The sequence below is a fragment of the Mirounga leonina genome, unplaced genomic scaffold (genome assembly GCF_011800145.1).
Source record: "Mirounga leonina isolate KUSES-001 unplaced genomic scaffold, KU_Mleo_1.0 Mir_115, whole genome shotgun sequence".
Lineage (NCBI taxonomy): Eukaryota > Metazoa > Chordata > Mammalia > Carnivora > Phocidae > Mirounga > Mirounga leonina.
In genome coordinates this window covers 29,853,342-29,864,520 of record NW_023270268.1, presented here as the reverse complement: position 1 = coordinate 29,864,520, position 11,179 = coordinate 29,853,342, and the positions used below count along the sequence as shown (strand labels likewise).

The following is an 11,179-nucleotide window of genomic DNA, read 5'->3' as shown; positions in this document are numbered from 1 at the left end:
CACACCCCATGCATTGTTTTCTGCACACAGATATTCATGTTGTCAGAGATCAAAGAGTACTTTATAGCAGAGAAGGCTGTTTAAGCAGTCCGGTAAGCACCTCAGGCCTTCTGGGAAATCAGGAGGGCCTCAGAGAGCATTTGGAAATGGAGAAGTGGGAGGACCTTGTGAGCCCAAGAGATTCATTGTTAACGCTTGGAAGACAATTAGAATTGGAATGAGCTTCCCCAGCAGCAAGCAGGGGCCCTCAGGAACTCCAGAGGCAAAATTCCCTCAGGTTGATTTTCAGGAAAGGAGAGGAAGTCCCCAGACAGAAAGATCATCACAGCTGTTTACAGCAGGGTGTAGAACAGGAACATGCCTGTTTCTGTTTTTGGGTGTAACAGACCACCTGTATAAATTACCTATTGGTATTTAACAAATAACCCCAAATTTAGCATCTTAAAATAACAAGTATTTATTATCTTATACAAGTTCTGGGGCTGAGGAATTTGGGATCAGCTTAACTGGGTAGTTCTGGATCAGCGTCTTTTACAAGGTTGTAAGTCGTCAGCTGGGGCTGTAGTCATTGGAAGGCTTGCCTGGGGCTGGAGGATCTGTTTCCAAGATGGCACACCACATGCAGCTATGGGCAAGAGGCCTCAGTTTCTAGCACACTGTTGTCCAAAGACCTCAGTTCCTTCCCACATGAGTGTAGGGTGGCCAACCATCCTGGTTTGCTCAGGACTGAGGGGGTTCAGAATGAGACTCTCAGTCTAAAACCGGGAAAGTCCTGGGCAACCTGGTGACAAGTTGGTCATCTTATGTAGATTTCTTTCCACAACATGAAGAGTCACTTGAGAGAGTGACCAAGAGAGAAGCAATGAGGTCTTTTATAATCTAATCTTGGAAGTAACATACCACACATCACTTCTACTGTATGTACAAGACCAGCCCTGGTACAGTGTGCAAAGGGACTATACAAGGGTGTGAATATCAGAAGGTGGGGATCATTGGAGCCATCTTGGAGGCTGGCTACCACATTATCCCAAAACTTAGTGGTTTAAAACAACCACCATTTAATTTAATTTATTTATTTATTAAGATTTTATTTATTTATTTGACAGTGAGAGAGACAGCGAGAGAGGGAACACAAACAGGGGGAGCAGGAGAGGGAGAAGCAGGCTTCCTGCTGAGCAGGGAGCCCGATGCGGAGCTTGATCCCAGGACCCTGGGATCATGACCCGAGCCGAAGGCAGACGCTTAACGACTGAGCCACCCAGGTGCCCCAAAATAACCACCATTTTAGTACCTCTCATGAGTCTATGGGTTAACAGTGCTCAGCTGGGTGGTTTTTCTGCCCTATATATTGTTGGCTAGAGCTGAAGTCATCTGGGGCTTGGTTGTGTTGAAATTCCAAATGACTCACATGGCTGGCAGTTAGTGTTGGCTGTTGGCTAGGAGCTCAGCTGAGGCTGCCAACTGGAGAATCTTGTTTCTCTGCCACATGGGTTGGGCTAGGTTCTAAGAGGGAACATCCCAAGAACAAGCATGTAAGAGGAAGAAACAAAAGCTACCAGTCAGGCACCTGGGTGGCTCAGTTGGTTGGGCGACTGCCTTCGGCTCAGGTCATGATCCTGGAGTCCCTGGATCAAGTCCCGCATCGGGCTCCCTGCTCAGCAGGGAGTCTGCTTCTCCCTCTGACCCTGCTCTCTCTCATTCTCTCTCTCAAATAAATAAAATCTTTATAAAAAAAAAAAAAAGCTTCCAGTCTTCCTAAGTCTTGAGATCAGAAATCCTCAAATGTGCTGTATTCTATTGGCCAAAGCAGTCACAGGCACAGCCCAGACTTAAGAAAAGGGTAACTAAACACTACTATTTTTTTTTTTAAGATTTTATTTATTTGCAAGAGAGAGAATGAGAGAGAGAGCATGAGAGGGGGGAGAGTCAGAGGGAGAAGCAGACTCCCCGCTGAGCGGGGGGCCTGATGCAGGACTCGATCCTGGGCCTCCAGGATCATGACCTGAGCTGAAGGCAGTCGCTTAACCAAGTGAACCACCCAGGCGCCCCTAAACACTACTATTTTTTTAAAGTAATGTCTGTGCCCAACATGGGGTTTGAACTATGACTTTGAGATCAAGACTTGCATGCTCTACCAACTGACCCAGCCAAGCGCCCTCAAACACTACTTGATGTGAGAAACAGCATATGTTTATAGGGAGAGGAGGAATTATTAGGGACTATCATACTTCGTAAAGACTGTACTTTTGGGTCTCTCACTGGGCAATGTACAAAATCCTCAAAGGTGGAGAGGTATGCCAAATACTCTCAAATTCTTTGATCTATAATGCTGGCTTAATTTTTAAAAAATATTTTTTAATTTAAAAAATTATACAAGTAACCATGTAATGATATTCATTATTTAAAAATTAGAATATACAGATAAGCAAAGAACACAAAAACCCTGTAATTCTAATACCTAAACACAATACTGTATAATTTTAGTACATAGCATCCTAGAATTTATTCTATGCAAAAATAATTTTAGTTTACAAAAATAGAACTATTCTGTACCTGTTTTGGAACCTGCCATTTTCACTTAAAACTACATTGTGATTCTGTGACACTTAATACAGAGCTCCATCAGTTTAAGCATTTTGGAGTGTTTCATTGTATATCTACCAGTCAAGATTCTTGATTGCAACGACAGCAACCAAGTCTGGTTAACTGAATCAGCAAAAGAGGAATTTTTTGAAAGAGTGTTGATAGCCCACAGAATCTATTATATGTTAGTTTAGTGTTCTATTAGCTATTGCAGTGTAACAATTCATAAAACTTAGTGGAATAAAACAATTGCTATTTTGATATGCTCATATAGTCTGTGGGTCAGGAATTCTAACAGGATACTGCAGGGATGATGTCACAATGTCTGGGACCTCGGCTGGGAAAATTCAAAGTAAGAGATGAAATCTGTTGTCGGGAGAGGGTAATGGAATCAGCTGGAAGCTTCTTCATTCACATGTTTGAGATTTGGCTGGGATGACTTGAACCCTGAGCTGAGGTAGAAGGTTTTTCGTTTTTTGTTTTTTTTTTTTTAATTTGTTTATTTATTTTGGGAGAGAGTGGGGGGAGGGGTAGAGGGAAAGGAAGAGAGAATCTCAAGCTGACTGAACACAGAGCCCAACGTGGGCTCACAACCCTGAGGTCATGACATGAGCCAAAATCAAGAGTTGGACACTCAACTGATGGAGCCACCTAGGCGCCCCATGAGCTCTACCAACTGACCCCGTATGCAGGGCCTCTGTATATGGCTTAGGCTTCCTCACAGTGTGGCAGCCTCTGGGTAGTCTGACTTCTTACAGGGTGGCTCAGTGCTCCAGGAGCTAGTGTTCTAGTAAGCAGGGAGGAGGCTATGTGGCCTCTCATGACCTAGCCTTGGAAGTCCTCTTTCACTATAGTCCATTGATCTAAGTGGTCACAGTCCTGCCCTGATTTGAGAGGAGGGAACACAGACTCTCTTCTCAACAGAAGGAATGTGGCCATGTTCTAAAGTCACCATAACTAGTATAAGCTAAGCTGCTATAACATAAAAAGCCTAATTTAGAGTGGCTTAATGAAGAAAGTTTCTCTCGCACACAACAGTCCCAAGCTGAGCTGTCTAGGTCAGCTCTGCTCCACCAGACACTTAGCTACATGTCACTTGGCAATCTTGAAAATAGAGCATTTCGCTGGCGACACTCAGCTTACATGCATTCCAGGGAGCAGGAGTGGCCTTATCTGCCTTCCTCTTGCCTCTAGCAGACAGCAGCGGTGTTTATTTCCTATCTTAGAGTTTTCCCCTAAGAGGAAGGATGATCGGTTGTTAGATGCCCTAAGAGCAAATAATATCCAGTAGAATATGAATGTTATCATTTCTCACCCCCTACTGATAGACATTTAGTTTGATAGCATGTTATTGTAACATGTTCTTCACACTGTTGCAAGGAACATTTTCCTACAGCTATCTTCAAATACGTGTAAAATTTTTTTCCTTTTAAGATAAATTGCAAGGAGTCATGTCATAGTTTCTAATTTCTGCATCTAGACCTACAGGATCCCATTAAAGAGAGCAACCTCCCCCTTTTCTTCAAATGAGAGGTGGCAACTGAGGAATCTGGGTAAGGCTGGGAGAAAAAGTGGAGAGATCCAGCATGTACTATCCAGCATGTCCTAGGATTAGGTGTTGGTGTGCCCATGATCATAACTCACTCTGTGTGAGCACTGTGTGAAGAGCTTTATATACACCATCTCAGTCTTCAAATCATTCTACATGCTCTTTTTTTTTTTTTTTTAAGATTTTATTAATTTATTTGTCAGAGAGAGAGAGAAAGCACAACCAGGGGGAGCAGGAGACAGAGGAAGAAGCAGGCCCCCTGCTGAGCAAGGAGCCCAATGCAGGACTTGATCCCAGGACCCTGGGATCATGACCTGAGCAGAAGGCAGATGCTTAACCCACTGAGCCACCCAGGCATCCCTCAGTCTTCAAATCATTCTGATGAGAAAGGCATTATGTTTATGTGGTAGATAGGGAAATTTAGGTTCTAGGAGATTAAATGATTTATCCAAGGTCTTAGAGCTAGGGGTGAATCCCAGATCAGTGCTTTAAACCACTTCCTCCCTCTTGGAACACTTGATCTTAGGATACTCCCTCTTGCGGCCCAGCTGCCATACTGTGGGAAGCCCAAGCCACGTGAGGAGGACATGGATGGGACATTTCAGCCAGCAGGCCCAGCTAAGCTCCCAGCTGACAGCCAGTATTAGCTCCTCGCCATGTGAGTGAGCCAGCTTGGATTCTTCAGCCCAGTTGAGCCCCCAGATGGCTGTAGCCTCAACAGCCAACAGAAGGAGCAGAACTGCTCAGTTGAGCTTTGTCAATCCAAAGACCAGTGAGGACTAATAAAATGGTTGTTGTGTTAAGTCACTAATTTTCGGCAAGATTTGTTACATAGCAATGGATAACCAAAATGGATCTCTCTGAAGAGGGGGTTTCTACTCTGGGGGTGTAACTGGAATAGGGGGCTTTTGATGATCCTTGATGAGTTCATTGCACTAGATTGGGTCTGTGCATAGTTTTCCTTGCCCAGCCGGGGAAAACCTCACTGAGTCACAAGGCTGGGAGGAGAAGCTATGTGTGAATGAGTTAACAGAAATCTGGGCAAGATTCCCAAAGTAAATAATGTTGATTCTCAGCACAAGGAAGGCATTGCTTAACGCTGCTAAAACTTGCATAAATAGTCATTGCTTTATGACTGATCGGCTATATTTTCAAATTTCAAAAAAGTAACCATAATAACCATCATTAAAAAAAATAACAGCACTTGGAAATGCTTAAACACTGTGCACAGTTTCTGAGGGGCATAAGAGGGTCCTTATCCTTTGGAACTTCCCAGTCCTGTGGGAAGGAGGTGGTGCCAGTATGACCTTTGGGTAGCCCCAGTTGGCACTTGGATCCCAAAGCAAAATCCAACACCTCTCTCTCACTTAAAGAGCAAGGGAGGAAGCTCACCACAGTTCAGCAAGATGGTTCCTCTTTGGCCTTATCCACTGAAGCATCTACCTGCAAATCCCTCACCTCTCAGCCCCTTCCAGGCCAGTGGTTCTCAAATTTGGGGACATCAAAATCATCTGGAAGTATGTAAAAAAATGCAAATTCCAGGGTTCTTCTGGAAAAGATTCCCATTCTGTAAGACTGGGGTGGGATCCCAGAATTTTCATTTTAACAAGATCCAGATGATTCTTGCACAGATGGGCCCCATACCACAACTGGAAGAGCACTGTAACCTCGGGCCTTCCCTAGAAGTGTGGGATGGAGATGGGGAGAGTCCTCTCTAGGCCAAACCTCCAAGGACCTGGATGCAGGGAAGTAAGTCAAGATGGGATCTGTGGATTCCAAGCCAGGAAGGATCCAACAAACCTATCTGGAGCAAATGGTTTTCACACTGTTTCTTAGAGTCCTAGGGGTTCCTCAGAGGTACTATCACCTCCACCCCAACGGTTTCTCTTTTATCTGTTATCTTATAGTAAGGTTCAGAGAAAGATTTTATTATAAGAAGCAGTTTTATTGGGACACCTGGGTGGCTCAGTCGGTTACGCGTCTGCCTCCGGCTCAGGTCATGATCCCAGGGTCCTGGGGTCGAGCCCCGCATCGGGCTCCCTGTTCATCGGGGAGCCTGCTTCTCCCTCTGCCCCTCCCCATGCTTTTGCATTCTCTCTCTCTCTGACAAACAAATAAATAAAATTAAAAAAAAAAAAAAAAAGAAGCAGTTTTATTACTAAATGCCCTTCCTGCTTAAAAGAGTCCCCATGTTGGTAAGGTTGGGGAGAAAACAGAACTTTCAAACATGGATGGCGGGAATGGAAAATGGTTCAGCCACTGTGGAAAAGAGTTTGGGATTCCTCAATAACTTAAACATACAATACCATAGGGGTGCCTGGGTGGCTCAGTCGGTTAAGCATCCAACTCTTGGTTTCAGCTCAGGTCATGATCTCAGGATCATGAGAATGAGCCCCATGTTGGGCTCCATGGTCAGCAGGAAGTCTGCTTGAGATTCTCTCCCTCTCCCTCTGCCCCTCTCCAGGCTTATGTGATTGCTCTCTCTCTCTAAAATAAAATAAATAAATAAAATCTTTAAACACACACACACACACACAATACCATATGTCTTAGTCTGCTGCTTGGGCTTCTACAACAAAATACCATAGACTGGGTGGCTTAAAGAACAGACATTTATTTTTCACTGTTCTGGAGGATGGGGGTCTGAGATCAGGGTTAGGTTCTTGGTGAGGACCCTCTTTCTGGCCCACAGATGGCTGCCTCTCACAGTATCCTCACATGGGAGTCGGGAAGGAGCTCTGATTTCTTCCTCTTTTTATGTTAGTAATCCCATCGGGGGGCCCCACTCTCATGACCCCAACTAAACCCAATTACCTCCCACAGGCCTCACCTCCAAATACCATCACTGTGGGGCTCAGGACTTCTTTTGTGAAGGCATAAACATTTGGTCCATAACACCATGTTACCCAGCAATTCTACTCCTGGGTACATACCCCAAAGATTTCAAAACAGATATACTGATTCTTGTACACAAATATTGGAATGTTTGACTATTCACAGTAGCCAAGAGGTGGAAACCATACAAATGTTCATCAACTGATGGGTAGATAAAAGTAGTATAGCTCTACAATGGAATATTATTTAGCCTTAAAAAGAAACGAAGTGCTGCTAAATGCTCAAACACAGATGAAACTTGCAAATATTGTGCTAAGTGACAGAAGTCAGTCACAAAAGGCCATAGAATTGTATGATTCCGTTTATATGAAATATCCAGAACAGGCAAGTCCACAGGGGCGGAAAGAAGATTCATGGTTGCCAGGGGCCCCAGAGAGGGGGTACTGGGGAGTGACTGCTTCATGGGTACAGGCTTTTTGGCGGTGATGAAGATGCCCTGCAACTAGAGAGTGATGATGGTTGCACAACACTGGGAATGTACCAAATGTCAGTAACAACACATTTTATGTTACATGAATTTTATTACAAGAAAAAAAAGTCCCAATCCACAGATTCGGAACAACCATCTCATTTCTTGCTGACAAGGAAGCTGAGGTCAGAAAAGGGGAATGAGCTGGTCAGATCACCCAGCCTGTTGGGGTCCAGCCACGCTGCTGACCTTTTACCCCGCCACGGCGGGCTGCTTCTCTTCCTCAACACACTTGTCGCTGCCCCAAACTGCGGATTCAGGGGCATGCAAGGGCCTGAGATGCGTGCCACCCCACAGTTTCTGCAGCCCGGCCCCCTGTCTCCCACGCACAGGTCCACCTTGCCCCACCCGCAGCGTTCAGCTAGCCTTTCTTCTTGCTCCTTCCAGTGCCTCCTCCCCTCAAGCGTATTGGTGCAAGACCCACGTCCAGCTTCGTACTTGAGCAAATCTCCCCAAAGTCTTCACTGGCAACTGCTGCCTTCTGACTGGCTTGATAAGGGTTGGATGGATTGGATTCCTTACATAGCAGACATTGCTCCGTTTCCCAAACTCCCGCTGAGCAGACGGTCTGGAGGAGCTGGTGGTGGTGGTCCTAGGGCCCGCTAGGACTAATCCCAGCTGTATGCATTCGCGTGCTGTTGGCTCTCCTCTCTGGCTGTTGGACCACATGCATCTGTCACATGGTACGTGCTTAATGAAGACTCACTGGTGCCATTGTTCCTGTCTTGGGGTCATCCTGGGACCGTCTTTTTCATTTCAGTTAAAAGAGTTCAGGAAAAAGGCCTCAGTTTCCTCAGTGCCTCTGAGAATAGAAGACTCAAGGTAAGCTTATATGTGAAGTGAGAGTCATTTTATCTGGTCACCATCTGAGATGGAATTATCCACCATTCTGGAAGGTGCAACAGAAGGGGGTAATTTATTTGCATTTGCATTACATGTGAATGATGGAGGGCAGGTCTTCTGGAACCCTGTCTCCAACCCCTTGCCTCGTGTCTCAGGAAATTACTAAGTCTTTTGGTTTCTCCCAGATCCTGACCATTCCTTAGATCTCTTAGTTATGGCCCCTAAACTTACTATGGATTTTTTAAAAAGTGCATTAACATACAAAGGGGCAATGGCAGAACCCTAGAACGCGAGTGCTCTGGACATTTACTGAACTCAGCAGTTGAAAAACCTGGCTGAGAAGGGAAACCTAGCTCTGCCCACTTTTGTCCAGGACCTGCTACAGGATGGGGAAGGGGAGGGTGGACTTCCTCAGTCTTGACAAGGTGACCCTCATCTCTCAGCCTTGGAAGATTATCTAACACCCCGAATTTGCACTTGGGAGATTGGCGTCATGCAGCAGGGATGATTGGGGACGCTAAGGAGGATTGCAGAGCCGCAGTGGCTGCAGTTTCTAAATTGCCATTTGGGATAAAGTGGCAAAGGAGAAAATTTTGCAATGCTGTGGTTGGGGTGAGTACTTAGAATTCAAGGCTAAGGTTCACTTTGTACACAGTTTCTGCACTGTGTAGACAGATGCCTCATTTCCTGATGCAGACTTTGCCCAGCTGGGAAAGGTCTCCCAGGACAGGGAAGCTGAGGTAATGTTGCCATCTCCATTCCTCATTAATGGTTTCAAAGTGCACTATCTTGCTCAATGCTCTGAGAAGTCCTGCAGGAGAGAAACCTGCTTTGGTGTTTTTGACTCTGTGTTTCCTAAAGTTATCGAACTTCAGAATTCTTTTTCCCTCTTCATAATCCTCATTTATACCCTGTGAAAGCCAACTTTCCAAGAACACACTTGGGAAATGCTATCCGATGTCCAGTGGGTGCTTCTGGCCCATTGTGCCCCACAGTGAGTGGTGGTGAGGACCTTCCGGCAGGACGCACGATATAGAATCCTGCTGTGATAATCCGTGAAGTAAAATCATTTATTGTGCCTATCGGGCCCCTTCCCACACTGAGATTTCATGATTCTCTCGGCAACAACCATGAAACCACTGACATGTACGGAGTAGTGTGTGCTAGGAGCTTTTCCTATGTCATCCATGCAACCCTCATCAACTTGATCACCCCCATTTTACCAGTAGGGACATTGAAAGCCAGAGAGGTTATGTGAGAGGAGGTGACTGGGTCACGTCGGTGGCAGAGCTAAGACCGAGGCTGAGGCTGGTGGGACTCCACACTGGCATTCGCTCCTCAAACACTGAGGGCGGGGATGGAAAATTGTGCAGCCTCTGTGAGCTCGGGCTGCTCTAACAGACTCCACAGCCTGGTGGGCTTAAACAGCAGACATTTATTTCCTACAGTTCTGGAGGCTGGGGAGCCCAAGATCAGGGTTAGTATTGGGGTGAGGGCCCTCTTCCTGGCTCGCAGAGGGCTGCCTCTCACCGAGTCCCTCCTCTGTCCCCTGCCACATGTTGCATTTTGGATGCACTGTTTCCGGAGTGTCTGATTCCCACCAGGAACTGTTTTGGACGTTGGAAAATTCAATCATCTTAGGGATTTTTTTTTCCCTCCTTCAGGGATTGTATTTCCCTTGGATTTGAAATGCAGCTCTGATATTTCCTGGTTATGTGAGCTTGGGCCTCAGCCTTCTCATCTGTAAAACAGGATAATATCTCATGTTCCTCCTTCTGACCTTTTCTTCTTTTACTTCTTCCTTCCCTCCTTTCCTCTTCCTTCTCCCTTAATTTTTTTCTCCCTTATTTTATTTTTCCATTTTTCCCTAAACCCTAACCTCTGGCATTAATTTCCCCCGGGAAGAGCCTTGAAACCCCACCATGGACCCTCCCCAAAGTGGCTTGACAGGTACTGATGGTTTTTCAGTAATGGACCAGAAGAGAATCGGCTGCTGATTAATTCCATGCCAGCCTGCGCGTTCTGTGCTCTGCATCTAGAATAGGGCAGTTTCCAAGGTGACCGAGACTAGTGTGTGAGGACAAGGTGAGGGCCTGAAGTGATGAGCTGCCAAACCCGGAGAGCACACAGGCTTCCTCTGAGCCACTCGCGGCCCGCTGCTTGCCAACCAATTTAGCAACCGACTTGCGGCAAAGTATTCCCACAATATCCAGTGATCAGCGCATCTATAGATAGGATCGTAAGAACAATTTGGATAGATGTTAATATCGGGGTTCAGTGTCCGAGTGACTAAACCTTGAGTTGTTTTGACCTCAGAGAGCCATCAAAAATCTGCTGCAAGGAACAATTCTGTAGTCGTCTGTGGCAGATGTTTTGTTCCTGTTCAACACGTCCTTGTGTGTATAATTTACTAACATGATTATAACGTGCTGCTTGGCACTTTGCAATTTACCAAGTGCCATCAAACACTTTTCGTTCGATCCTTGCAAGACGGGCATTATTACTGAGGTTCAGGGAAGACAAGTAACTTGCCCCAGGACATACTGATTACGGGGTGAATGGGGCTGGGGAGGGGCGGGGGATGGTGATGCCGGTAGCCGTAGTAGAGTCCAAATTTCAGAGGACTGTGTGGCTTCCAAACTGTTCTTTTCTTATTCCGCTAAATCCTATTTCCTGGCTTGAAGGACTTGGAGCAATCATTTCCTCTCCTGTCCTCAAAGGGGTCAGCACATCAGGGTCAAGCACCCCAATCTCTCCTTTGATTACTTAAAAAAAAAAAAAGTCTTTTATTTATTTATTTATTTATTTATTTATTTATTTATTTATTTATTTATTTATTT

At 45.5% G+C, this 11,179-nt stretch overlaps 1 long non-coding RNA gene across 1 annotated transcript in view; it reads left to right on the top strand.

Annotated features, from left to right (window-relative positions):
• Positions 1-7,453: 7,453 nt before the first annotated feature.
• The window catches only part of LOC118003767, a 64,379-nt gene continuing 60,653 nt past the window's right edge, over positions 7,454-11,179 (top strand). Inside the window, exon 1 of the long non-coding RNA XR_004677406.1 lies at positions 7,454-8,318. This is a non-coding gene — a long non-coding RNA (uncharacterized LOC118003767). The remainder of the gene's footprint in view (positions 8,319-11,179) is intronic.